The 25,653-nt window shown below is 47.3% G+C and overlaps 1 protein-coding gene and 1 long non-coding RNA gene across 3 annotated transcripts in view; both read left to right on the plus strand.

Moving 5' to 3' along the window:
• Tvp23c (trans-golgi network vesicle protein 23 homolog C) overlaps positions 1-25,653 on the plus strand; it is a 126,624-nt gene that overhangs the window by 43,343 nt on the left and 57,628 nt on the right. The window lies entirely within an intron of this gene.
• On the plus strand, positions 8,184-15,031 carry LOC143274464 (uncharacterized). The gene is made up of 2 exons (XR_013053106.1): positions 8,184-8,630; positions 14,807-15,031. It is a non-coding gene; the product is annotated as an uncharacterized LOC143274464 (long non-coding RNA).

The raw sequence follows: 25,653 nt of genomic DNA on the forward strand, positions 1-25,653 counted from the left end.
TGCAACATTATCTGTTTTTTTCTTATGCTATACATTTTTCAATAGAGAAGAGAGATACAACAGTTCATATTTACAATTTAATGCCCAACATTTTTTTTTTGTTGTTGTTGTTTGTTTTTTCGAGACAAGGTTTCTCTGTGTAGTTTTGGAGCCTGTCCTGGTTCTCCCTTTGTCGACCAGGCTGGCCTTGAATTCACAGAGATCTGCCTGGCTCTGCTTCCCGAGTGCTCGGATTAAAGGCATTCACTACCACTACCCGGCATAATGCCCAACATTTTAATAACACATGAACGGAACACTTGGGATTGTCTCTCCATTGTATTTGTGTGACTTAAATTCTCAGGCCAATGCCCACAAGATCGGAGGCCCTTGACCACATCTCACTTTCAGAAATACCCTGCCATTTCTTAACTTTTAGCTGTAGCCTGCTGTCACCTGGAGAACAGGGAAAATGAACAAGAAAGCAAGCAAGTAAATCATTTTGTAAAGGATAGTAACTAAGGAATAACTTAGAATGATCTACGGAAAGTAGAATAACTATGTTTGACAACAATTAACTGGCTATTTCAAAATAGTAGTCAGAGGGGATTTTGAATGCTCCCCACTCAAAGAGATGATAGTTCTTTAAGGAGGTGGCTTCTGTCAATTGCCCCATCTAATCATTGGACTATCACGATATCACACTAGATCCCATTAAAATTTAACATGTGCCAATAAAAATGTAAAAAGACAATGTTGGCAATGGAGGAAAGCAGACTAGCATCAGAACACTGGAGTTTTATCTCCAAATCTGACGAACTTGGTAACCACGGGCATCCGAGTCCTTATCTCCAGAATTCGGTTGCTCTGCTGGAAGGTTCTCAAGCACTTCTTAGCTCTAACAGTTGTTGGACTCCATGGCCTGCTGGTTCAAGTGGGTGTGAGCTTCGTTTGGAACTCAGCTTTAAAGAATGGCTTTAAAGCAACCAAGGTCAAGTCCTTGCTCCGTCCCACCTCTGGCTGCCGCTGCTCCCTCAGAAGCATTTCTTAGCTGCTCTCTGGGAATTTCCATCTGCAAGGAAAATTTAAGATTGGACCTGTCTGAGACCTTTCTTCTTCTAATGAAAGGACTCCACGGGTCCTCTGAACTCTAACTGCTATCTCCTCTTCCCAGTTCCTGCCCCCACACTACTTCCTCTAAAGAAAATTCTTGTGTTTCTAAAGACCCCAACGCCCAAGCTGCCTGTTCCAAAGCAATGTTCTGAATTACAGATGTTTGTTCTCAAGAGCCTCCAAAATGTCTCTGAGGCCAGCGTGCTCCTGGCAAAGCCATGGAGCATGTGTTCATACGCTAGTTAGGACCCAAGCCAAAGCAAGAGCGGCTGGCCTCAGGGTTGGGATTTTAATGGTGTGATGTTAGAGCCTCCAGGTTGAGCATTTCCTCTTCTGAGTTTTGACCAATCTGCAAATTAAAAAACCCATCTTTCCATGAGACTTAAGAGTCCTGTGTAGATCGGTGTGGATGATGGGAGTTTCGTTTTCAAAGCTTGTGTTTGGCATAACACAAAGAGAGTCGTGCTCCAGTTTCAGGGTCACCTGCTAGGAGAACACTCAACCTTACCACGTGAGTTCACTTAGCCATTTCAAACATGGTCTCATTTTTTTCCCCCTCAAATTCAAGTCTAGAATTCTTCAATATCTCCTGTGTCTCTTGCAGAGGACGTATCTGGGTTCAGGCACACGTCATCCAACACCGAGGCAGGGATGGTTGAAGTAGTTTTGTCACCGTGACAAATTACTCAACAAAGACAACTTCAGGGAGAAAGAGGAACTCCTCCGGGCCCGTGATCTCAGAGAGTTTGGTCTATCCTAGATGGGACGGCATGGTGGAAGGCTCCTTTTGTGGAGGCAGTGGGTCAAGGCAGAGAATGCCGGAAGCAAAGGCTGGACTATAACCATCCAAGGCCTACCCTGTTATCCTGCTTCAGCCAGTCAGGCCTCACTTCCTAAGGGTTCAAAATAGCGCCACCTGCTGAGGTCAGACATTGAAATCATGGGCTTATTGGGGGACATTTCAGATTCAAACCACAATAAGTGGGGTGAGCAGAAGTGAGAGGCATCAGCTGTGGGGATGTTGTAGGTCAATGCTGGTCTGCTGTTGTGCCTTTTGTCCTGTCTGCCTTGGGGTCCCCTGGCAGTCAGACCTCATGTCTGATGGCTGACCATTGTTTATACTCTTCTCTATGTAACATTGGGGAATGAGCATGCAGCAGCTCCTAACCCCTGGGAGATATTCAGGATCTATGAGATCTCTTGAAGCTCAGTTACCTGGGCCCCATATTCCCGAAGCTATCCACTGTCTTGATGGTCACTTGTCTGTCAGGGGGTGGACATCTCACTGGGAGGCAGAAACTCTGTTAGGCAGGGAGGGAGAAGGTTGGGAAAAGGGAGGGAGAGGGAAAGAGAAAGAAAGAAAGAATCAATGCATCAGAATAAATTCCGATGAAGTGCATCTTACATTCCCCCCAAGTCCTCAAGTAGGTTTGCCCCTGAGGACCTGCGTCTTTCAGGGTGGACTGGGAGGGTCTCGATGTGGAGTTCTTGTCTTCACGAGAGAAGCTTGAAGGGCGACTCATCAGCGGGCCACAAGCTGACCAGATTCACAGTATTCCTGACTTCCTTTCAGAAGGACCCACTTGTTGCCCTGTGCTCTGCTCACAGCAAGGGTATAGGAGGCCTCTTCACCATGATGTCATGATGCTGAGAGCATCCTAGTCAGGCGACAACCACTGACCCAGCCTCAGCATCTCCTTTACAGCACAGATGTCACAGAAGGCAGAGATAAAAATCCTCCAGCCTTTAATTTACCCTTCTCTTCCCCTCCCCTCTCCTGGCCTCCTCTGCTGTCTCCCCCCACCCCCCATCCCTCCCCTGTAGCTGATTCTCATTTGCACAGCAGTGGCTTACATCAGAGTTTGCAAGCCAGCACAGCGTGGGCATCATGGCATCAGGGGCGGGGTTTCCACGATGTCAGCAGCTTCCCTGTCTTCTCTGGCATCAGTAGCTCTGCCCTGATGTCACCCCCTCCTCCCCAGAAGCCACAACCAAAATCATTGCCACACACTGCCAGATATCCCTGTTGGGTAGAACTGACCCTGGCTAAGAACCACACTGATTTAGACAAATTACAAATGTGAAAAAAAGAAAATCAGCAGCAACCGCTTTTACATGCTGTATATGATGGTGCCTAACAGCAGCACGTGATTAGAAATTACTGATAAACCAATGGGTTCTAGTCTAAGCCTGATACTTGGTTGCCCTCCACGTCAGTTTCATTGAAATAGTGTGAGGGCTGGAGAGACGCATCAGCAGTTAAGAGCATTGGTTGCTCTTCCAGAGGACCCTGGTTCAATTCCCAGTCCTCACCCGGCCCTTCACAACCATCTGTAACTCCAGTTCCTGTGCTCTAGCGCCGCCTGCTGGCCTCCTCCAACACCAGGCATGCACAGGGTGGAAAACACCCCCCCCCCCCACTGTAGAAACAGTGTCGTCTGTTTTGCTTAGATGATGCTTTTATGTTTTGTTCTCTTCATTACCTTTAGTGAAGAAGAGGTTTTTGTTTTTCCTGGAAAGTATAAAAAGTTAACTGAATTCTCATATGCGATTTAACATTTTTTTAAAAAAACCTTATAATCCTCTGGAGTCTGACATGGATTCGTATTCTAAGGAAATCCAATTCCAAGACATACATTGTTGTAATTCCAACCACACATTTCTTCTTCTGCTACTGTGAACAGAAATAATTTGCATATTTAATAGTCACAGACATATAGATTCCCAGCCTTGTTTACATGGTCGATTATGACACATTTCAGTTTTTGTTAGGTTTATTGCATTTTTCCAGATGTACTTACCATCACCATTTTCATAGCTGTTTTATTGTGCACTGGATTGTTTTCTGAGACTTTGATCCATTTTGCCATGGGGGCTGCAGTGAGTGGGGGGCTGCAGTCTGAAGCTGCAGTGAGTGGGGGGCTGCAGTCTGAGGATGCAGTGAGTGGGGGGCTGCAGTCTGAGGATGCAGTAAATGAGGGCTGCAGTGTGAGGCTGCAGTAAATGGGGCCTGCATATGAGGCTGCAGTAAATGGGGGATGCAGTCTGAGGCTGCAGTATGAGTCTGCAGTAAGTGTCAGCAAAACAAAACATGAGCAATATAAGCAGTAGCAAGAAAATGAGGAAACGGCCCCTGAGATGATCTGTGCTTCTCCAAGTGCATGTTAGCCCTGCAGTTCCTATAACTTGGACTTAGAACTTAGGTTTAACAATCTAGGTTTTTATAACTATCAGAAACATACTTTTACTTTAAGATATGTGAAGTAAGGGGCTGGAGAGAGTTCAATGGTTGAAGTCACTCACTGCCTGCTCCTTCAGAGAATCTGGGTTTGAGTCCCACACCTATGTGGTGGCTCATGACTCCAGTTCAAGGGGGTCTGATGCCCCCTTCTGGCCTCTTCCTGCACCATGTGCATGTGTGGTACACAGACACTCATGCAGTGTGGTGCACAGACATACATGCAGGCAAAACACCCAGACATATCAAATCAAATAAATTTTTTTAACTGAAAGAAATAGGTGAAACGTAGTGAGGAATTAGTGTCATGACCTTCTTAGGCTAACATCTTCATCAGTTTGGGCTGGTTCACCAGAATGCACCCACTGCGTGGCTTAAAGACTTCTTACTGTCTGGAAGCTGGGGACTCTAAGGCATTGGTGAACAGACTCTCCTGGCTTTGCATATAGTCATTTTTTCCTGGGATAGAGAGAGAAAAATGAAGACTGTAGTTGAAATTTTCCTGTGCTTTCCTGTGGTGGTATTGTGTTCTCCAAAATATTGTGCATGCTAATAAACTTATTATTATAAGGGGTCAGAGACAGAACAGCCACAATATTAAACATAGAGGATAGGCAGTGGTAGCACACGCCTTTAATTCTAGCATTCCAGAGGCAGAAATCCATGTGTTCAAGGATACAGCCAAGCATGGTGACTCACGCCTTTAATTCCAGAAAGCGAGCCTTTAACCCCAGGGAGTGGTGGTAGAAAGCAGAAAGGTATATAAGGTGTGAGGAACAGAAACTAGAAGCATTTGACTGGTTAAGCTTTTAGGCTTTGAGCAGCATAGTTCAGAATGAGATTCATTCTGGATGAGGACTCAAAAGCTTCTAGTCTGAGGAAATACGATCAGCTGAGGAACTGGCAAGGTGAGGTTGCTGTGGCTTATTCTGCTTCTCTGATCTTCCAGCATTCATCCCAATAATTGGCCTCAGGTTTGTTTTTATTAATAAGAACTTTTAAGATTCATGCTACACTCACCCAGCACCAAGGTCCTACAGCCACTTATAAAATTCCTGTGTCCCACCTGGTCCTATAACTGCTCAGACCCAAGTAAACACACAGAGGCTTATATTAATTAAAACTGCTTGGCCGTTAGCTCAGGCTTACTACTGACTAGCTCTTACACTTAAACTCAGCCCATTTCTGTTCATCTATATTTTGCCACATTTTCTGTGGCTTTACCTGTGTGCCATTACATGCTGCTCCCTGGACTGCAGTCTCCCTGGTGTCTCCTGACTCAGCCTTCCTCTTCCCAGAATTCTCCTCTTCTGCTGGCCCTGCCTATACTTCCTGCCTGGCTACTGGCCAATCAGCGTTTTATTTATCAACCAATCAGAGCAACACATATTCACAGTCTACAGAAAGACATCCACATCAGAAGAGTGTCCACACTTGCTCTGGCCTCTTCATCCATTCATAAGGGCCCAATCTCATAACCTAACTACCTCCAAAGCCCAATTCCAAACATCAGAAGTACTTCTGCTTTCCAGTGCCCATCAGAAAGGTACTGTTACTGTTCTTAAGTTTTTGTTTTTGTTTTTTTAAATGAGAAAGATGGATCTCAAGAAAGACAGTACTTCAAATTCCACATAGTCCCTTCTGGGGCCAGACAACAAGTCTTCTGAGGATAAGCAGAGGTTTTTGTGGTTCCTGTGAATCCGTCCACTGCCCCCAGTGTGTGGCTCTGGCCCAAATTAGACTAGGCACTTCCATAGAAGGTGCTGTGGGTTCTGCCCTGGTGCCCTGACGACTGGAGAATCGCTTCCACCAAAGGATGAAGCCTGGAGTTGAAACACAGACAGACAGGTCCACAATGGCTGAGCCGTGTGGGCTTTAGCTCTGCAAAATCTGCTCTTTTGACAAAGCTGGTGCTCTCCTGGCATAGCACAGCTCAGCAGGGAGAGCTGGCCCCGGGGTGACTCAGCAGGGAGAGCTGGCCCCGGGGTGGCTCTGCACACCATGGCTGGCCCCAGGGTGGCTCTGCACACCATGGCTGGCCCCAGGGTTGCTCTGCGCACCATGGCTGGCCCCAGGGTGGCTCTGCACACCATGGCTGGCCCTGGGGTGGCTCAGCAGGGAGAGCTGGCCCCAGGGTGGCTCTGCACACCATGGCTGGCCCCAGGGTGGCTCTGCACACCATGGCTGGCCCCAGGGTTGCTCTGCGCACCATGGCTGGCCCCAGGGTTGCTCTGCACACCATGGCTGGCCCCAGGGTGGCTCAGCACACCATGGCTGGCCCCAGGGTGGCTCAGCACACCATGGCTGGCCCCAGGGTGGCTCAGCACACCATGGCTGGCCCCAGGGTGGCTCTGCACACCATGGCTGGCCCCAGGGTGACTCTGCACACCATGGCTGGCTCATTGCTGGCCAGAAGACACACATTTGTCCTCCCCAGCTGGCAGCTGTTCCTCTTCCAACTGAGTGGCTTCTAACTTAGCTGTGGGTAGAGGTGACGGGTTGTGTCTATTCCTTTCTGTGAGAAGTTTTAGAAATATATGTAGCCTTCATTTCTCTCAGCTTTATTCTGTTGTTTGATCAGTTTGTTCCTCCAATCATATCCCTGCCCATTTCTCTTAGAGTTTGGATGTCCACTTATGGGGGCTTCATGTACTACTGTTCCTTTGAATAACCCCCACCCTAGGACTTCCTAACGTAGGACCGAGCTGATGGTTTCTCATCCTTACCAAAGACAAGATGGAGAAATTGAGGATGTAAAGAATTGAAGTTGGACTCTCTTAAAACTATCCTATATTAACTCCATTTTTGAAAAATCTCATCAAAGGATATAGTGTATTGGTTAGGAGGATGGCACTTAAGTGTGGTTCTGGGATGGGAGGACTTGATGGGAGCCATCCGGGTAGCAGGATGGAAGTATGGTACTAGCCATAACACCGCTAAAATTGTTCTGGTAACATTTTTTGTACAGTTACGATTGCAAGGTGTAGTATATGTTTCTTTCATTTTTTCCCTCACAATCCTGTTATCATCCCCACCTGACAGTTGAGGAGAGGGACCCAAGAGGTTTACCAGCTGTGAGCTATGGCATCCAGATGTCATGCGTCCACTTCTCCCAGCTCCTGGAACTGGGTTCATGTGTGAGGGGTCATGACCTCTACTGACTTTACTTTTGCTCTGACAAACGTTCCTTTCTAATTTGTGAATGTCCCTGTCCTTGGGTCACATCCTAAAATGGGTGAAGTAGAACCTTCTGTCTTTCTTGCCTCCCCTAATCTTCTCTGGGGCTCACTCCAGCCCTCCTAGGGGCAGACAATGGCTTTGCATAATTTATCGTTATTTCTGTCTTCAACGCAAATCTGCTCAGATGATTTCCTTCTCCTGGAGTCAACGAACCATGACAACGTAAGGCATTCATGTTCTATCTGATGAGGGAACACCACGGGCCAGCAGGTAGCAGCCAGCGATGTTTGGGGGCCATCGAAGGCGCTAGCATCATTCCAGTCACAAAAGCCGTCCCCAAGAGCCTGCCCCACCCTACTGTCCCTCTCAGGCATGTGAAGAAATTAAGGCGCAGAGAGAGAGAGAGAGAGGTTCATTAACTGTGACTGTCAGTTCTTTGGAAACCTGGAGCAAAATTCTGGTTTTGGATCTTCTGCCCGGAAATCACACCTAGGGATAAATAACTTGAAGTTGGCTCCCACCCTGGGAGTGCTCAGATTCTTGGCTTGCAGTGATACCAGGGGCTTAGAACATTCCAAAGGAAACAAAAGCAAGACAAACAAAGAAACAAAGAGCTGTGAACGCCAGGCTGAAAGTGACTGGATGAGGGTGGCCACAAGCTACCCAAGCGTGCGAGGACCGGTGTCTACCCTGGTTGCAGGACCCCAAAAGAAACACGCAGGTTCCCTGGGTGAGGAGGAAGGCGTGGCTGTGCCTACAGGCTACGCTACTGTGAGGCCTCTACGCTGCGAGAGATGGACCAAAGTGACTCACACTTCCTGAGAAGTGTCTTATCTCCACCAGACAGACATCTGTGCCTTCCCGTGACCAAGAAGTCACCCATGCAGGACCACACCCTCTTAGCCAGCCCAGCGGCTCTTTCATTGCCCCCTAGGGTGGGAAAAGAAGGAAGGAGAGCTTGCTGGCTGTCTTTCTGGGATTTCTGTTTCTTTTGCTTTCTTGTATTGCCCTCTCAGAAGCTGCCGACAGAGCAGGAGGAACTGACTAATTCTCCTCAGGAACGTCTTACCTTCAGGAGGAATGAAACCATCACTCTACCAACCACAGTTTACTAAAGGGGGTAAGAGCTTTAATAAAGATGTACCCTCCTGGTTAGAGCGCCATTGGTGGCTTGAGATTACTTGAGATCATCTTTATGGATGGGTTCCATGGATAGGCTTTGCCCACAGGGAGACAGTAGGGTGGGTACAAATCACATGCAAGTTGTCCCTGGGCTGAATCACTTCTACTTGACTCAGACAGAGGCTCATGACACGTGGGCTTCTTGAGAGAGCACGTGGGAAAAGACCAGCGTGGGAGATAAACAATCCCATCTGAGTTTGCTTGTTGGTGGTGGTGGTGGGGACCCTGGGGCTCTGTTGCCTGACACAGCATGATATGATCATCAGAAGGGACGTGTGAGCGTGTTGAATGCCCCACAGGGAAGGCACTGTTGGTACATGTAAGGGGCTCACAGCCTGGCATCGGAGCCCGGCATCTGACAAGGGTTGCTGTGGTGACTGTGGCAGGGACGTTAAGGGTGTAAATAAAGTTCTGTTGAAACTTGAGACGTTGACTGAGATCAGAGGGGCTTCACAGACGGGGGGCAAGTCAAACGGGATTCTGAAGCAAGACTGGGATTTCTGCTGGCAGGGAAGGGAAAGGATTCTGTGAGCTTGAGTTAGGGCGCAATGCAGTGACTTCTGAACTGCCAGGAGTCCCGTGTGATGAGGGCGGTGTCCTTAAGACGTGTTCCATGGAACTCTAGGCCTTGGAGATGAGCCATTATAAAGGGATCTTGGGGTCAGATTTTTCAGAGTTTGCCTCCTTTGTGGCTTTCTTAGAGTTCTGTGATTCATGGAGGCTTATTGAAGGCCGTTATTGAAACAAAGAAAACAAGACAAAACTGTTTAGACATTTTAAAGGGAGATACTCACTCTCTTTGTGTCAGGAAAGGTCTTTCAACTCTGGGAATCAGAGCTTGGTTGGCTTCCTTTTGGCCTAGGGCAGGACACAGAGAAAGGAAAAGAACATGGCTTCTGAAAGACCCAGCCTGCTCAGGGAGTCTAGAGTCTCATCCTGGAGGTGATTGGAGCTGTGGTGGGACCCCTGCCTGCCTCATAAAACATTTTTTTCCTAGTACATAAGTAAAACATTTAACATTAGGAGGAAGGAGGAATAAAAGAGCCTCAGCAAAGAGATCTGAGCACAGAGGTATTCCTCAACTACGATGAATGCAGGTATCATAGAGTGTGTTCTGGGGGCCACGCCTGCTCTCGGCACACTGAGTACAGCTGATATCAATTCCCGCTCTCCTTCATCTAATTGTGGACACAGACTATGAATGGACGAAATCAATAAGTCCTCAGCAGAGTAAGTAATGAGGAGAAGGCAGAGAAGCACACAGGGAGGGAATAATGAGGGATGTGCCTCATTGCAGGCATGGCTACCTGGACCAGGAGACAGGATGGGTTTGGGACGAGGACCTGAGGGAGACAACAGAGCGAAATCTGCACAGAAAAAAGAAATAACAAATGCAAAGGGCCAAGTGTGGAGCAGGGAGAGATGTGGACTGTGCACACTAGAGACACGGCAGAGGAGAGATGTGGACTGTGCACACTAGAGACACGGCAGAGGAGAGATGTGGACTGTGTACTAGAGACATGGCAGAGGAGAGATGTGGACTGTGTGCACACTAGAGACACGGCAGAGGGGAGATGTGGACTGTGCACACTAGAGACACGGCAGAGGGGAGATGTGGACTGTGCACACTAGAGACACGGCAGAGGGGAGATGTGGACTGTGCACACTAGAGACACGGCAGAGGGGAGATGTGGACTGTGCACACTAGAGATACAGCAGAGGGGAGATGTGGGCTGTGCACACTAGAGACACAGCAGAAGAGAGATGTGGACTATGTACACTAGAGACACAGCAGAGGGGAGATGTGGACTGTGCCCATAGGCATCGTATCGAGGGGACAGTGGTGGCTGGAATAACTGAGGAGGATTGGATGAGTAGAAATGTGTAGTGATATTGTGTCCCCCAAAATATTGTGCATCCTAATAAACATATCTGGGGTCAGAGAACAGAACAGCCACTAGATATAGAGGCTAGAAAACAGAGGCACACACGCCTTCAATCCTATCACTTGGGAGGCAGAGATCCATCCGCATCTCTGTGAGTTTAAAGCCACACTGGAAACAGCCAGGCATGGTGACTCACACCTTTAATCCCAGAAAGCAGAAAGGTATATAAGGCGTTAGGACCAGGAACTAGAGCTGGTTAGGCTTTTAGGCTTTTGAGCAGCACAGTTCAGCTGAGAGGCTTCCAGTCTGAGGAAACAGGATCACCTGAGGAATTGGCGAGGTGAGGAAGCTGTGGCTTGTTCTGCTTCTCTGATCTTCCAGCGTTCACCCCAATACCTGGGTCCGGGTTTGATTTTATTAACAAGAACTTTTAAGATTCCTGCTACAGAAATGAAAAACCAGTGAGATACTATGGTGATATTTTATTTGTGCTGAAATGTGATTTTATTTGTATGTTAATAAATAAAGTTTCCTGGAGATCAGAGGTAAAAGTGAGCAGAAGTCCAGCAGTGGCAGCACATGCCCTTAATCCGATCACATGGCAGGCAGAGTCTCTGTGTGGTCAAGGACACAGCCAAGCGTGGTGACCCGAGTCTTTAATCCCAGTACCAACCATAGAGACCAGGAGGTCTGTATAGACAGGCAGTGAGGAGGAAGTCATGTGGCTGGGCTTAGAGTCAATGAGAAGGCAGAACAGGAAAGCAATAAAAGACAAGTCACACAGGGAGAAGCTTCTCTCAGGGGAAGGACGGCAGCGAGTGGTAAGCTGAAGGTAGTCTTGGCTCTTTGCTAGTGCTCGGATCTCTTGGGCTTTTAACTCTGTAGCTGGCTCTGTATTTCTTATTTAATAAGACCGTTTAGAATTCCATCTACAAGATACTGCGGGCAGGTTGGGGCTTCTCAGGAGTAGGCTTCTGTTTATCTGATATAGGATGCCGTGGCGGTGCTTTTCAATGGCTAAAGGGAGATAGAATTCACACGCCACCAAATGTGCTCATGCAAATTACTCCAACAAGTGGTTTGTGTGGAATTCATGGAGCTGTGCAGTCATCTGGAATGTAATTTTAGAAACGTCACCCCCCAGCAATCATTGTCTCTCCCTCTATCCCTTCCCCAGCCCTTGACATTAGTAGTCTGCCATCTGTCCCTGAAGGGTTACCTGTTCTGGCCGTCTCACATAAATGGCGTGAATGTTGTATAATATGGTATGGATTCTTTGGTTACTATTGGTTTCTTTCATAGCAGGTTGACAAGTTCAGGTTTCTTTTTCTTTTCTTTTCTTTTCTTTCTTTTCTTTTTTCTTTCTTTTTTTTTTTGAGGCAAGGTTTTTCTGTGTAGCTTTGGCACCTTTCCTGGAACTTGCTATGTAGACCAGGCTGGCCTCCAACTCACAGCAATCTGCCAGCCTCTGCCTCCCGAGTGCTGGGATTAAAGGCGCGCGCCGCCGCCACCGCCGCCGCACAGCTGACAAGTTCAGGTTTTAAGCATGTTGTAAACGATCTACGATCAGGTACAATAAGAAGCCAGCAGCCTGTCACCCAGGAAAGGGTTTCCACGAGAGTCATACTGTCACCCTGATGTCATGTTTCCAAATTCTATAACTTTGAGACGTTCATTGCTGTTATTTATAAATCACCCAATTCATAGCTTTTCACTTATCACAGACCAGGACATTGCTATGGACCAGGGTACTTAAGCTTTTCTCACTCATGACCACTTTCAACCTGAGAAAATTTTATGTAACCTAGGATGTATAGATATGTAGAAGCAAACATTTATTGATAATAAATCATAAATAAATTTATTTGAACCCAATTGTTTGCCATAATTTTACCATTTATTAAAGATTAAAATAAATTTGCATACTAATGATATATATGTACTTATTTATTTTTACATAGAGAATTCAGTCTTGGTTGAATAATACCACAGGACACAAAGCACCTTCAACACTTTCCTGAGCTAGTCAATATTTTAATTTGACAGTTGTCAAAGCTGAGGATGCTGCTTCATGTAAATACACAGCACAAAATGGCAGAAGCAGGTTTAGGGTTGTTTAAAAAATTGTTGGGCATTCTCTCCTTATTTCAAGTCAAAATTCATTTAATTTTTTTTATGAAACTCAAAACAGTAGTGACTCACACAGCCTTTATTTTTACAAGTAATAAATTTATTGAGAGTCAAGCAAGTACACAAAATTTTATTCAATACTTTGAATTCCATTCTGGTAAAACTGGGACAGCAGAGGATGGATGTGAGGGTTTCTCTGAAGTGGGAGAAAATGATCCAGGTTGAGAGATGCGGGGTATTTACCACCAACCCCACAGCTCCCCAGAGTTTTCTTGAGTTCGAGCAGCAGGAAATATTAGAAGGATTTACATTGTGGAGATAAACAGATAGAAAATAAAGGATAGCCTCGAGAGGGCGAGGAACCTATTCCAACGAGCCTGGACTGTCTCTGCCTCAGGGTTTTTATAGAGACGCCAAGGAGTGGAGCAAAAGACCTCCCCCCAGCACAGCCAAGTGCAGACTATCTCAGACACCTGCACTCAGGCCCGTGGTCCTAATCATGCTCTCTATGCAGATCTGTGAGTAAAGCCACGAGGAACCTGAAAATGGGCTTCCACAGAGAGATGCTGTTTTTACTCTGTGCGTCTTGTCTTCGGGTGCACTTGAGCCTAGACTCTTGAGGCTACCTTCCAGTACAGCTCTTCATCAGTAGAGCTTACTTGACCTGGCTCATCTTCCTCGCACACCCCTCCTCTCACAGAGTCCTTGGCTGTTTAAGCTCACTCACTTTCAGCTCCCGACTCCTCGAATCTGTCATTTCTACTCTCAGTAAGAGAACAGAGAAACAAGCATTGATATAGCCACATGGTATGTTTCTCAACGATAAAATGAAATACACCAGTAAGCCACAGAAAGATCTAGAAATATCTTAAGAACTTGTTAATCCGAAGAAGCCCTTTTGAAAAGGTTTCCATACAATTTTTCCAACTATGTGACTGTGGTGGTTTGAAAGAAAACGGCCCCCAAAGGGAGTGGCACTATTAGGAGGTGTGGCCTTGTTGGAGGAAGTGTGTCACTGTGGGGGCGGGATTTGAGGTCTTTTTTGCTCGAGCTTCCCTCAGTGTGACTGTCAGTTGACTTCCTGTTGCCTGAAAGATGGAGCACTCTCAGCTCCAGTACCACATCTGCCTGCACGCTGCCATGCTCCCCATCACAACGATAATGGACTGAACCTCTGAAATGGTAAGCGAGCCACCCTGATTAAATGTTTTCTTTATAAGAGGTTGCCATGGTCATGGTGTCTCTTCACAGCAATGAAAACCCTAACTTGGACAGTGACACTGTGGAAATGACAAAACTGTAGGGACAAGAAATATCAGTGAGTTGAGATAAAGGGAGGGATGGATAAATGAAAAGCAGGTAATTATAGAGTAGTGGAATTATTTTGTATGGTGCTGTAATGGGAGGTACGTGCCATCATGTGTTGTCAAAATCCATAGTACTCGGGGATTTCACAGAGTGAGCCCTGTATTAACCAGTGTTCTCTAAAGGAACAGAACTGATAGAATGGATATGTATATTCATTTATTAGAGTGGCTTGCAGGCTGCCCAGAGGATACATGGCAAGCTGCTGGTCTTCCATGATGTTGGAATCCTGAAGAAGCTGGTTCTAATATCAGCAAAGGAATGCTGTGGCAATCGGACAGATGAAGTTGCCAGCAAGAGTAAGAGCAAGCAGGCAAAGAAGAAAGTTTTCTTCTTCCACGCCCTTTTATCTGGGCTGCCTGCCAGGAGGTGCCAAACACGTTTAGGGTGGGTCTCTCTGCCTCAAATAGTCTGGTCAAGAAAATCCCTCACAGGCACGGCCAGCAGTTTTCTTTTTAGTTGATTCCAGATGCCGTCAAGTTGACAGCCAATAGTAGTCCTTACAAGCCCCAGTGTAAATTATTCACCATAAAGTGATAATAATACAGCATTAGTCATTTGTAACAAATGTTACAAACTTGTGGACGACATTAATGGGAACCAGTAAGAGATGAGGTATGAAGGAACTCTGGACCTCTCAATCTATCTATAAAACTAAAACTGCATTAAAAAAAAGCCTATTAATTTAAAAAGATTTCTCCAACACATCAATATACCCTTGTTCTTCTTCCAGGATGCCCTTCTCAGTCAGTGGCTCCACTAAGTATCCAATGATGCAAGTCCAAAATCCAGACTTTGACTTTGCTGCCTCCTCATGCTCAACTCTGAAGCTAATGAACCAGCAAGAGCTGTTGCTTTGCCCTCCTAAGCAACACTGTAATCTTTCTCTGTCTCCACGTCCTCCACCACCATCCAGGTGACCACACCCTGTCATAAAACACTACAATGACCTCTTCAACCTGCTTCCCCTCTTGTTTTCCTCCATGTTGTATCTGCTGGGGCTCTAAAACACAGACATGAGTGCATCATCCATTGCTTAAAATCTATGATGCATTTCCTGTTGCTCCTAGGATGAGGGCACAGCTATTCAAGTGGCATTCCTTCATGATCTGTCTCACCATCCTCTCTAGGCTCATTCCTACCATGCTGCTGTGGAATATTCCTTTACACTGTGTGAATATAAGTCACTGTGATTGGTTTAATAAAGAAGTTGACTGGCCAATAGCTGAACAGGTTAAGGTTAGGTGGGAAAGCCAAACTGAGAATGCTGGGAGAAAGAAAGGCAGAGTTGGGGAGTTGCCAGCAGGCTCAGAGAGAAGCAAGATGGGCATGCCGTACTGAAAAAAGGTGCCAAGCCATGTGACAAATCATAGATAAGAAATATGGGTTAATTTAAAATGTAAGACTTAGCTAGTAACAAGCCTGAGCTATTGGCTGAGCTTTTTTTTTTTTTTTTTTTTTTTAAAGACAGGGTTTCTCTGTATAGTTTTGGTGCCTGTCCTGGATCTTGCTTCAGACCAGGCTAGCCTTGAACTCACAGAGAGCTGCCTGGCTCTGCCTCCTGAGTGCTGGGATGAAAGGTGTGTGCCACCGATGCCTGGCTTGGCTGAGCATTTATAATTACTATTAAGCCTCTGAGTGGTTTCTTGGGAGCAACTGGGGATCTACACACTGCCCTTATGTGTCTCATGCCTTTTGGGGTCTTACTGTCTTTACCATTGACTACTGTGCATTCTATCCCTTCTTGAAAAGGTTCCCATTCCTTTTCCTCTACTCAACCCCATAAGTTTTGACGTGGCAGTCACTTCCTCAGAGAACTCTTCTTAGACTTTCCCGATGGGCTCAAGTCTCCACATTTGGGCTTCAAGCAAGCTGTAATTGTGTGAGATGGACTGCGGCCAGTCTCCAGGGTGTACAAACAGCAACTGGGTGCTTTAGTTACTTTTACACAGTGATGAGCAAACACCGACAGAAACAACTTCAGGAAATATTGATCCTGGCTCATGGAGTCAGAGGGCTCAGAAATGACAGCTCACAAAGGGGACGCTGACTAGTGAGGGGAGCAGCTAACACGGAGGTCTCTAGAGGTGGCAAATGTGCCTCAGAGTCAGTGTCCCTCACTTTGCCTTGGCACAGGAATCTTTCTCAGTGGCTCAGAGCCTCTTCCCAGGGAGCTCGTGTTCCAGAATTCTCCCCCAAAGCTCATCAGCTCAGCCGTAAGCCCTCACTGCCTCTGTGATCTCATCCAGGGAGGGAGCACTTTGGAGCTGAACACATTTGGCTGTTGCAGAATCCAGATTGCAAAATCTGGTGACTTCATGCTCCTTCCTTTCTTCCTTAGAGAAGACACAGTTCTCATCATGCTGGGGCAGCTTTACAAGAACTCGTGAGGGCGACAGAAAAACAGCATTAAAGAGACATTCAGTTTTAACTCTGTAAAAAGATTAGTGTCATAAGGTTCTTCTTCTTCTTCTTCTTCTTCTTCTTCTTCTTCTTCTTCTTCTTCTTCTTCTTCTTCTTCTTCTTCTTCTTCTTCTCCTTCTCCTTCTCCTTCTCCTTCTCCTTCTCCTTCTCCTTCTCCTTCTCCTTCTCCTTCTCCTTCTCCTTCTCCTTCTCCTTCTCCTTCTCCTTCTCCTTCTCCTTCTTCTTTTAAAAACTTTGTATTTATTCTTTGTGGATTTTTACGTCATGCATCCCGATTTCACTCATCTCCCCTCACCTCCATCCTCTGCCTTTGTGAATGCCTCCCCCCATACACAAAAGAAAAAATCTCAGTGTGGAAGCTGTAGTGTGGCCCAGTGAGTCACACAGTGTACCCCTTAGTCCAGACATCTTCACTTGGATGTGTTCATTGCAATGGATCATTGCTCTGGCTCGAGGCCTCTGGATTCTCCTACACCCTCGGTAATGGGCCCTCACTGGGACTCCTCTTGGATATCCTGTTGTTGTCCTGTGTCATGGAGATCCTGTAGCTTTGGATCTGCAGATCCAGCCCCTTCAGGTACTCCAGCAGTTCATAGATGAGGTGGATGCTGGGCTGGGCTCACTCATAGCCCTGGTTCTGGGCCTGAGTGGTAGCTGGGTTGGTCAGCCTGCCAGCTTTCCCTCATCGACACCACCAGAGTGAGAGAGTTCTCCAGCACTGCCCTGGCTAGTTCACCCAATGCAGCAGGCAGCAAGGAGCAGGGCCAGTTCTCCTGTTCACATGCCCTTAGGTCTGGCTCTCCCACACTCCCACCACCAGGGTTGATAGATGAGGGGTAGGGCCAGATCTTTCATGGACTTTCATGGGGGTGGATCACTTGTGCTACCATCAACAGGGTCAGCTCTGCTGTGACCCTGTCACTCTACAGGTGAGGTGCAGGGCCCACTCTTCCAAGTGCTATAGCCTGGGAGGGGCAGGACTAATTCTCCCTAGTGCTGCAGCTGGTGAGGGGTGGGACCAACTCTGTGCAGCCTATCCTCACTGCTTTCAGTGGCAACAGGAGCCATGGACCTCACCACAGACGGTGACTGCAGCAAGGCCATGGACCCAGATATGGCCCCTGGCAGCAGCCCAGGCTTGAGTGACACCATGGCTCTGGGTGGCAGCACAGGCCACTCAGATCCGTTATGGCTTAGCAGAAGCTCAGCCCTTGGGCACTAAGATAGCCCTAGGTGGCGGCCCAGATCCCTGTCATTCACGTGGCCCTTGGTGGTAATACATGACATGGATATACACACAGACCCAGCTGCAGTTAGGTTGTAGACTCAGACATGGTCCTTGGGAGCAGCCCAGATCCGGTTGCCACCATGGCCCTGGTTGGCAGCACAGGACACTCAGACTGGCATTAACTCTTGCTGTGGGATGTTGTTCTGTATGTTGTGAATATGTGTTGCTCTGATTGGTTGATAAATAAAATGCTGATTGTCTGGTAGCCAGGCAGGAAGTATAGGTGGGGCAAGCAGATGAGGAGAATTCTGGGAAGAGGACGGTTGAGTCAGGAGTCACCAGCCAGACACAGAGGAAACAAGATGACAAGGCAGAACTGAGAAAAGGTACCAAGCCATGTGGCTAAACACAGATAAGATTTATGGGTTAATTCAAGTGTAAGAGCTAGTCAGTAATAAGCCTGAGCTAATGGCCAATCAGTTATAATTAATATAAACCTCTGTGTGTTTACTTGGGGGATGTGAATGGGAGAGATTTGTCCCAGCCACTGGCCAACCAGGACACAGGAAAACTTCCAACTATAGACCCTGATTGTTTTAATAAAAGAGCTGACTGGCTGGTAGCTAGCTAGGCAGAAGGTATAGGCAGGACAGCAAGACAGAGGATGCTGGGAAGAAAAAGGGCAGAGTCTTGGGAGTCTCGAGCAGATGCAAAAGGAAGCAAGATGAACATGTTGAAAGAAGGTACTACCATGAGGCAGAGGTAGATAAGAAATGTGGCTTAATTTAAAATGTAAGAGTTAGCTAGTAACAAGCCTGATCTATTGGCTGAGCATTTATAATTAATGATAAGTCTCTGAATGGTTATTTGGGAGTGGCTGCCAAGACACAGAGAAACTCTGCCTACAGACCCAACCACAGAGTGGCTCTTGAACACCCACCTGACCCAAGGTGGTACTCAGATACCACACAGTCTTCGACGGTGACAGGAACCTCAGACATCAACACAGACCCTGGCTGTGGCAGGGCCACAGACCCAGACATGGCCCTCGGCATGGCCTCAGGTGCCAGCAGATGTTACTCAGGTCTGTATGGGCCCAACAGCAGTGTAGCCCTCTGACACCAACATGGCCACAGGTGGTGGCCCAGATCCTGGGCATCTGTGTGGCCTTTGGTGGCAACACAGGCCACAAACATCAACACAGCCTCAGGCTGTAGTAGGACCATGGGCCCAGACATGGTCGGTCCTTGGTAGCAGCCCAGGACCAGACGTCATTGTGGCCCTAGTTGGCATTGTAGATTGCCCAGATTGGCATGGCCCCAGATGGCAAGCAGGCCATCTCTGTCAGCCTGCTCCTCATGGTCCTCTCTTCTCCAGAACACCTCTCTCCCCAGCACATGAATCATTATGCCCCCTCCATGTCCTCTATCTCTCTCTCCCATTTCCTCACCATAATGGTGCCCCACAGCCGGGTGGTGGGCTCATGGCTGATTCTGTCATAAGGTTCTTGCATACCTGTTTTAACAGTTTCTCATATCTTTGTTAAGGAACAACACATTTGTAGACAGCAGGCTCTCTGATGAGAATGAAGTTATTATTATTATTATTATTATTATTATTATTATTATTATTATTTTGGTTTTTCAAGACAGGGTTTCTCTGTGTAGCTTTGCGCCTTTCCTAGAACTCGCTTTGGAGACCAGGCTGGCCTCGAACTCACAGAGATCTGCCTGCCTCTGCCTCCCGAGTGCTGGGATTAAAGGCGTGCGCCACCACCGCCTGGCTGAGAATGAAGTTATAATCACCTTACTGAGGCTCAGAATCCGGCTTCCTCTTTGTTCACTGATGTCTCAATCTACGCAGTATTGGGAACCTGTAACCCACCCCACTGTCTTCACTTTTCTCATTTCTCTTTGTTTATCCATTCAGTAAACCTTCAGAACACATAAGATGGCAGGCCCTGAACGGCCCTCGTGCCTCCCTGACCTTTTGTGACCTACTCTCCTTCTATTAGAGTGAGAGTTCCAGGGGTGCAGTGGTCAGTGCATTTTCCTCACTAGAACAGTGATTTACACTTAACACCTAGTGACCGCATGGACACCGTAGGCGACTGTGTTCAGGTACCTTCCTGATTGCCTGCCTAGCCCTCGGCAGCCACGTCCCTATGCTTGGTAATGGAGTCTCTGTCTCTGTCTCTGTCTGTCTCTGTCTCTCTGTCTCTCTCTGTCTCTGTGTGTGTGTGTGTGTGTGTGTGTGTGTTATGATGTGCTGAACATGCAACCCAGGGCCTCAGTTACACTCAGTAAATGTTCTAACCACACAGGAAAATCTTTATTGATTTCAGATCCTGTGGCATGATGGAACGAATTCAAGTTCAAATCAGTTGACTAGATCCCCAGCCTCGGGCAGAGCGAACTTGGGTAAAAGAGATGCAGGCCAAGGCAGAAGACAGGGTGATCCGTCCCCAAGCTGAGAGACAGGAGAGGTTCCTCCAGAAAATCACCAGAAGCAAGGTGAGGGGCAGGGGGGAGCCCCTCCTTCACAGCCTTCAGAAACCACCAATACCCCTCCCCCAAGAGGCCCTGAAACTGGAGGCTTGTAAGGTTGGCACTGCTGTAGAACACCATGTCATGGCTGCTTGCCCATGCTTGAGTGGAGCCCAGACTCAGGAAAGCAGAAGTTAGAACAATCTAGATGGACTGGGTTCTGATGACTTTGCTTTTTCTGTGTAAGATCTCAGTTTCCTGGGGCTGCTGTACCATGTGCTACAAACTGAACTTTTTTTTTTTTCTTGGTTTTGTTTTGTTAAAAGACAGGCCCTGTGTTTTCACTAGAAGTTGCTATATAGACCAGGCTGTCCTTGAACTCGTAGAGATCCTCTTGCCTTTGTCTCCTGAGTTCTGGGACTAAAGGTGTGTACCATCACACCTGGCCAAATAGGACATCTTAAACAACAAGAACATCTTGTTCCCCGTGAAAGCAGTGCAGTGTCAAAATCTGCAGGCTTGGTGGCTTCTGAGGGTCCGAGGGGACTCTGTCTCCTTCTCCTTCCTCTTGCTTCAGATTTTCTGCAGATGCAGGAACACTCTGTCTGAGGCTACTCTGCCCTAGTCACACTGATTAGGACTATCCTAAGGATCTCACAGATTGCAAATAAGGTCACACACACAGGAACTCCACTCTGTGACATTCTCTTGTGGTTGAGAGCCTTCTCTACTTAGGGATTAAGTTCTCTAAACCAAATCGTATATTTTTCAGAAAGCCATTCAATGAAAGGGTGTGTGTGGGGGGGAATTCCACTACTTTCTACATGATCTTTCCATATGATGGGAAGCAGGAGACCAGAAACAGAACAGATTGCATATGGAGGGAGGGCAGCATGATATTTGTCTCCATGTACATATAACTCCAGCTATCCTGCAGGGGAGCTCATCTCCTTGCTTGGTGTCTTCTCTGACTAATAAATAGTCCAGGTACCTAATGGGTGAACCGTTACTGTCAGTTCCACTGGGTGAGAATAAGATCACTGCCGCAATTTTTGAGCCACATTTGAAGCAAGTTTTATTAAATACTGACCAGGATTACAAACCCTGGCCAGGTCCATACCTGGGATTCCCAGAGTATGGCAATGAATTATATTGGTCAGGGGCTTATAAAGGCAAACCCCACAAGGCTACACACACTTCCCACTTACATCCAGTCTGGGGCAAGCATACATCCCAATGTGCTTCCTGCCTATGTACCTCCACCTACATGTGATCAAGCACATCCTATTGGGCAAGCAAGCTTGTTTACAGAAGTGAAAACACAGGGCTTGTTATCTGACCTGAACAACAGCCCCCAGCATTCTAGGAAGTATTTCATCCTTGGGCAAAGGGGGCTTACAGGTTAGAGGCATTTTTATTTTATAGATCTCTTAAGCACAGGAATTTAAATTTAAAACATAACGTTAGCCCTCACGGTATTTTCACTTCTCTCAATTGGCTTCTTTGTGAGGGAACCAGAGAATAGCTGGCATGGCTTCTGATCAGGCCTTATTCTAGGGGCTCAGGAGGCAGCTAAGGGACTTGTTTTCTTTCTATTTCAGGATGGAGAAGCCAGTCCTGTTTAGCAGAGGCCCAGTCCCACATGGTTTCAGGGAGGAAGCAGTGTGGAGAAACCTTGCATGTCCTGTTGATCTCAGGGTTCCAGGTCCACTCTCTCAGCCTGGTCACGTTTTCTTCACCAAGAAAACTCCAGTTTGTGAAGCTGCAGGCCCAGCCTTGTACCTGGAGAGGGTATGGGTGGCATCCTTGCCACACGGGGGCCTCGTCTGAGCCTGTGAGCAGGAGCATTTGCTATAGTATGTATGATTGGAATCTATCATGTCCTCTGTAGGTTCATGCCTTGAATACCTGGTCCCTTGCCCGTGGCGTTAATTTAACAACTGGGAAGCCTTTAGCAGGTTAGATCTGGCCAGTGGAAGGTGGTCACATGATTTGGGCCTTCGAAGGTTTTATTTGGTCTCCTTTCTCTGGTTCATCTCTGTTACCACGGGAACAAGCTGATTCCACCTCACACCCCTGCACCCCTGGCCTGAGTGGCCCCACTGCCAGACCTTCACTGACATAATGGATTGAAGTTCTCAAATGTGAGCCGAGGTAACCTTTTCCTCTGCCAAGTAGCTCCTCTCAGGTGTTTTTTTTTTTGTCAGAGCAACTGCTTGTGAGCAGGGACAGATGTCTGCTCTGGCGTCCCCAGCCCCATGTGCTCTCCTCTGGATTCCACTTCACCAAACACTTTTCCAAAAGGCCACGAAGCCCAGGAACTGTTGTTTTCAGTTTTCAGCGTTGGTTGCCGTGGTTCCTACACTCCTGACAGTTCAAATGATTTCCGGTGTTTCGGTACCTGAATCAGCATGGGCCAAGAGAGTCCCAGGTCCTTTAGCTCCAGCAGGTTCCACTCACTAAGTGGAGAACAAATGTCCATGGAAACGTAATGAATGTTTTAATTTAGGGCGTTTTCTAAGGCTTTCTAGAAAGTGTTTTAAGCGTCAGGCTGGGTGGAGGCTGATTCCTCCGAAGGGAGTTGGGCTTTCAAAACAGTAGAAATGACCTCGGTTCTGTCCCAGAGACGAAGGCCCTCGGCTGCTTCCCGCCCAGGGTGGGGCAAGGTCATCCCGGGGGAGTGGAGGCTCTTGGGATCTCAGCTCGGTCTGGGGTGTGGGAAGGTGAAGGGTGGCTTTAGGGCAGACTGGGGTTTGGAGCTTGGTCCCACAGCCCACTTAGAGGGTCAGCAGTTATTGAGATAGTATTTGTAAGGTGTTTAGCATGGGTGTTAGCTCTTATCACAATAACTTCATTTGGAAATAAAATAAAATAGCTTACGACTGCAAGAGATCAGACAAAGGGTCATATTGGATCATGATATTCAATATTTTTATTAATTAGAAACCTCAAAATAGCATTAAAAATGAGTTATATATTTGCATTTTTTTCAGAAGGAAGATGAGTAAAAAAGAAAGTGTCACAGAAGCCAGCCTATCACACAATAAAATCGACTTGCCTCTTGCTGTGTGTACCATCAACTCTTGCTTACTATAGCAGTGACCATGTTCTGTGTTGACTCTTTTTGGCATGGAAATGGTATTGTTCTTTGCACCAAGACAGGCTCCATATACATGGTATTATGATTTATTACGCCAGGGCTGGGGGCGGGGTATCCTGCGAGTGCAGGGAACCGTGCTGGCACGCTGGGAAGATGCAGCGTTGGGCTGGCAGGTGACCCACTCCACACAAGCATGGTGATGGGGCAGTGAGTAGACACTCACAACCCAGACGCTACATCCGTGTGCGGAGAGTTTATTATAATCGAGAGATAAAGAGGCAGTGAGACAGAGAGAGAGAGAGAGAGACAGAGAGAGACAGAGACAGAGAGAGAGAGAGAGACAGACAGACAGACAGACAGACAGAGGGGGAGAGGGGGAGAGGGGGAGAGGGGGCGTCGAGGGCTGCATACCTCGTGGGAGTGGAGGGCAGAGTGGCGCCAAGGGGCGGGATCAACACATGGTAGAAGCTACAGGCAGAATTTGTCCATCTACATGGCCTGATAGGAATCCCCAAAACGGTTCTTTCAGTCTGGGACACAGGAGCATCCTTGCTATGTGAATAGTGCAGATGTTATCCCAGCTCCCTTTAGAAAGGAAGAAGTCAAGCTCCCCCGGAGGAAAGAGATTTTCAGAAGGCTCAAAGGTTTTAAGAGGGGGAAGCAGAACTGGGTAGCCTGCTGCCAAGTGCTTGGAACGGGCTATGGAATGCCTAGCCCTCGCAGGTACTCAGGGAGAGATATTCTGAAGAAATCACTGCCGTGTGGTGGGTCAGAAGGCAGAGATCTGTTCTGTGGGGTAGGTATTGTTTCTTCTTCTTCTTCTTCTTCTTCTTCTTCTTCTTCTTCTTCTTCTTCTTCTTCTTCTTCTTCTTCTTCTTCTTCTTCTTCTTCTTCTCCTCCTCCTCCTCCTCCTCCTCCTCCTCCTCCTCCTCCTCCTCCTCCTCCTCCTCCTCCTCCTCCTCCTTCTTCTTCTTGGTTTTTTCAAGACAGGGTTTCTCTGTGTAGCTTTGCGCCTTTCCTGGAACTCACTCTGTAGCCCAGGCTGGCCTCGAACTCACAGAGATCCGTCTGGCTCTGCCTCCCAAGTGCTGGGATTAAAGGCATGTGCCACCACTGCCCGGCTTGTATTGTGTCTTCTAATGGAGCTAGCAAGGAAAGAGAGAAACACTAAATTTATTTCCCATAGAAAACCCACTAGCTTCTGGCATGACACCATCCTGAAGGGCTCATGCAGTGAGCTAGCCATTGATCGGCAGTTATTTCCCAGGCATTTTCTGTGGAAGACTTCGGTGTCCACAAAGGCAAGAGAATAACAGGTCATGTCAGGTTCCTGGAATTGCAGAAAACAGAAATGAGAAGATTCTAAACACTTTGTAGTGTTCTTTAAAACATTTTAAAATTTTATTTGCATGTGTCTGTGTGAGCATATTACGCTCATGCATGGCATGCATTCGTGTGTGTGTGTGTGTGTGTGTGTGTGTGTGTGTGTGCACGTGTGCGCGCCAGAAGAGCATGTAGATTCCCTGGAGCTAGAATTACAAGAAGTTGTGAGCTGCCCACGTGGATACTGGAAACCAATCTTGGGTCCTCTGGGCGAGTAGAAAGCACTCTTAACTACTGAGCCATCTCTCTAGTCCTCGTTCTGGCGTTCTTGATGCTCACACTGAAAAAGCAATGCCTATCAAGATATGCAGATTGCCTTGCCATATAATGGCATTATTTTGCATGAACTGTGGGCTTTCAAAAGATGAATCATTTCATAGCACACAGCAGGAGGGAAGCCAGGTCCCACACCAACCTTAGACAAGGCAGTAACTAAGAGGGCACTGACCCACTGGCACAAACATGTGATCCACTCACATAACTGCGGGAGGGATAAGAAGGAAAAGGGTGTTAGGGAGGCCTCCCTGAAGGACAGGTCAGCTGTGCTGGCAGGACCTGAGAAGGCCGTGTAGAGGGAAGAGAGCCTTGACCAGAGGGAGGGTCCAGACTCTATTCCGAGGATCTGCTTTCTCCCCACTTCCGGTCTCTACTCACATTCATCCCACAGGGCCCTTTCTCCTTCCTAGGCTCCAGTCTAGTCTTGGTGGACAGAAAATTGTTCTTTGTTGACTTGCTTCCAGACTTCTTTTTCAACTATGGAAGTGATTTGGTTTCTTTGTGGTTTCTTTGAGCCACTTTACATGAAAAAGCATCCTGTGGGAATATGTAGGAAATAAACTAATTAGCACTTTAAAATTCAACACCACTCCTGTGGCCTGGCTGCCGTGTGGGGCATGTGAGAGTAGCGTTGAGGGTGAGGGAAGCTGATGAGATGGGGTTCTGCATTAAGGTGGGGTGTG

Source organism: Peromyscus maniculatus, chromosome 8 (genome assembly GCF_049852395.1).
Source record: "Peromyscus maniculatus bairdii isolate BWxNUB_F1_BW_parent chromosome 8, HU_Pman_BW_mat_3.1, whole genome shotgun sequence".
NCBI classification, from domain to species: domain Eukaryota; kingdom Metazoa; phylum Chordata; class Mammalia; order Rodentia; family Cricetidae; genus Peromyscus; species Peromyscus maniculatus.